The following is a 4,117-nucleotide window of genomic DNA, read 5'->3' as shown; positions in this document are numbered from 1 at the left end:
GTAAAGAGACATAAAGGAAACTAAGATTTAGAAAACTTACTCAAAACAGTAGAATATGGATACCACTAAAGTGTGGTAAGTCACATACATGTGTATATTATAAATCTAGAGCACCCACAAGAAAACTAAACAACGAGATAATCTCAATAAATAAATCAAGATGGAAACCTTAAAAATATTCAAAATCTAAAAAATAAATAAATAAATAAATAAATTTTAAAAAATATTCAAAATCTCACAGGGATTCCAACAGAAACCTGAAAACATATAATTAAATGGCAGACTTAAGCTCTTACATATCAATAATTACCTTAAATATAAGTAGTTGAAGCACACCAATTAAAAGACAGAGATCAGCAGAGTCAATGAGAAAATAGGACTGAATTATATGCTATTTAAAAGAAACTCATTTCAAATATTACAACATGTGTAGGATGAAAACAAAAGGATGGAAAAATATCCATGCAAATATTTAAGAAAAGACAGAAGTGGTTGTACTTCATCACATAAATATACTTCAGAGCAAAGAAAATTACTAGGGATGAAGAAAGGTATTATAAAATGATAAAATGATCTATCAAGAGGATTTAATGATTTAAATGTATATGCAAGAGAGTCTCAATATACTGAACCCAAATCTGATAAACCTAAAGGGAGAAATATACCAATTTTTAACTATAGTTGAGGACTTAAAACTTCTCCTCTCAGCAACTGATAGAACTGCTACATAGAATATCATCCATAATATAGAAGATCTGAACAAAATAATCAACCAATGGATCTCATTTATATCTATTAGTTATCTATCATCTATATCACTCCAGCCAACAGTAGTAGAATATACATTTTTCAAGCATCCATGTTCTATATTATAAAGCAAGCTTCAACATATTTAAAATAATTTAAATTTAAATTATTAAATATTTGATTTATTAAGTATATTAATATGTCATTAAAATTATAAATAAATTACTTAAATTAATATATTATTAAAATAAATTAATATATTATTATTTAATTAAAATTATTTAAAATAATGGAATATACTTCTGAATATAATAGAATTATACAAGAATTCAATAGAAGAAAGGTAAAACTATTGACACTTGGCAAAATAGTCAAAACGTGAGGAAGGGCAGGTGTCTGTCAACAGATTAATGGCTAAACGGTGGTACATGCATCCCATGGAATATGTCTTACTCAGCAATAAAAAGAAAGAGACTTTTAATACACATAACAACTTGGATGGCTCAGCTCTTCAGTGAATTTTGCAGAGTGAAAAAAATCTAATACCAAAAGCTACATATGGCATGATTCCATTGATATACTATATTTGAAGTAATAAAATTTTCTAAATGGAGGACAGATTAGTGATTGTCAAGGGTCAGGATCGGGTTAAAGGGGGAGAGAGAAGTAAGTGTTATCTCAAAGAAAAACAAGAGAGGCACGCCTGGATGACTCAGTCGGTTAAGTGTCCATTTTCGCCTCAGGTAATAATCTCATGGTTTGTGGGTTGGAGCCCCACATCAGGCTCTGTGCTGACAGCTCAGAGCCTAGAGTCTGCTTTGGATTCTGTGTCTCCCTCTTTCTCTGTCCCTCCCACACTCATGCTCTGTTTCTCTCTATCTCAATAATAAATAAACATAAGTTTGGTTTTTTTTAAAGAACACTTAAAAATAACAAGAGAGATGAAAGTTGTTATGGAATTCTTCAGTGCCTTGACCAGAAACTTGAACTTATAAATATAACAAAATTGTATGGAACTAAGCACGCAAGCGCGCTTGTGCACGCACACACACACACACACACACACACACACATACACACACACACACAGAAAAGAATGCAAGTAAAACAAAATTTCTGAAAATAATCAGTGGGTTGTTTTAATGTCAATATCCTACTTGTGACATGGTATTATAGTTATACAAGTTGTTACCACTGAAGAAAACTAGGTAAATGGTACATAGGATCACCCCACATTATTTCTCAAAAGTGCATGTGAGACTACAATTATCTCAGAATAAAAATATTTAAGTAATACACATTTCACTTTAATGTATACTAATCCCTTGATATAAATATCCAGAATATTATCTACTTTTGAACATAGCTCAATTTAAACATACAAATTTTTATGTATACTTTTAATTGGATTAAACATAAAAATTATATCATGTTTAATGTTGCCCATGTGTATGTTTTTAAATTTTTGTAGGTTTATTTATTTCTTTTTGAGAAAGAAAGCACAAGTGGAGGAGAGGCAGAAAGAGAGAGGGAGATACAGAATCCATAGTAGGCTCCAGGCTCTGCGCTGTCAGCACAGAGCCCAAGGCGGGGCTGGACCCCACAAATTGTGAGATCATGACCTGAGCCAAAGTCAGACACTTAACCAACTGAGCCACTCAGGCACCCCCATTTTTTTAATTCTAAGGCACTGATTTGAAGATGTCTACTCTATTTCAAAATTAAACTACTACCTGCTTATGACTTAGTCATAAGCACCTCATCACAAACGTTAACTCTCTGTAACTTTGGTATACTACAACTAACACGTATATGTACATGTTTCATTAAGTATATTTAAAGTTGCCTATCTCTCTTTTTTCAAATTTATAAATAGGCAGAACGAGTTTGTCAGATTTGTGTAATAACAAAGCAGTGGAGTATTGTTGCAATATTGAAATTTTGTTTTAAAATTCTTTGCTAGTGGAATGGAGGTGTAAGAATTGGCATCTTCAGCTCGTGTAGTATGTTATCACCATACTGTCAGAAAGAGTACACTTGAGCCAACTCTGACGAAACTGGGTGTGTTGTAAATCAAGCATGAGCCATGGGTTTCTTATGCCAACAACGCATTTCAACTCTTACCTTATTACTGCATTTCTTGGATGCTACAGGATAATATCTTTTAAGCTTTTTACTGCTTCAGTGTGAAATCTCAAATAATCTAGCCAAATGTAGTGAAAATTCAGGCTGCATTGACTTACTGAATACTGATGTTTGAAAGTTTGACTGTACAAATCCTTATCTATCAATAAGGTCAATGAGATCTCACCCATCACCTTGACAAAGCATTTTTTCATTATGTAGATTGTCTTTTAAGAGGCTCAGTAAAACATGCCATGTCACATAAAAATCACTTACTTTCAAATATCTTCTGTAAATCCTGAGTTAGTGGTGAGCTATTTTGCATGGAATGTGTAAGCATTATATAGAAACTAGACATATCTCAGTTTTGGAAGTTATGTTTTCTTTAAAGAACTTAAACAGAAAGCACAGTTAATGATAATAGAAAAAAAATGCTAAGATATATTTATAAGACAAATTTGTTACAACACCCTGGCCTAAATGAAAAAAAAAACACATCAAAAATTTCTGTAGGGAGGAGCAAGGTCAACCATCGTGTAATAAGTAGATAGTGCATGACAAGAAGAGCATATGTCAAAAATATACTCTATTTACCTTTCATTAGAATGTCGTCCTGTGGGAAGTTTAAATACTCCAGCAGAGGGATAGGATCTTTTTCATGTTAACTAATCCAGACAAAAGTGAATAGAGATTTGCTTTCTTCAGCATTTATTGATATTAATTGCTTTATTGAACTAGCTGTGGGAACAGGGATTTCCCAATGCCAGCATAAAGGATCATTATTTATAAGCTAACTGATCCCACAAATTCTACACTTAGCTCAACATTTCCGTTGGAAATACAGAAAGAATCTTTTTTAAAATGTTGTTATATTTCAGCCTTCATACTGTATGCTAAATTCCATAAGCGAAATGATAAAACATTTTCCAGGAAAGGGGAGTTTTAAAGTCTCACATACTAGGCTTGAAATCAAGTTCTGAAGCTATTATTATTACATTTTCCTTCCATTTATTTTTAATTCTTCCCCTTTGGCTTTGTCTTACAGGTGTCCCTAGTTACAACCATCAGTAAAAACAAAACACATGTGTAGGCTATAAATCTGTATTTGTGCTAATTCATAGGAGAAAAATATCTTCAGTTCTTCCTCCCAATTTCCTTTCCTTTTACCACTTAGAAGCTCTCTTTAGGGCTCTGAGCTTATGATTATAGGAACCAAATTCTGTACCACGTGATAGGTTAACACGAA

Source organism: Suricata suricatta, chromosome 3 (assembly GCF_006229205.1).
Source record: "Suricata suricatta isolate VVHF042 chromosome 3, meerkat_22Aug2017_6uvM2_HiC, whole genome shotgun sequence".
Classification (NCBI taxonomy): domain Eukaryota; kingdom Metazoa; phylum Chordata; class Mammalia; order Carnivora; family Herpestidae; genus Suricata; species Suricata suricatta.
This window is presented reverse-complemented; position numbering follows the sequence as displayed.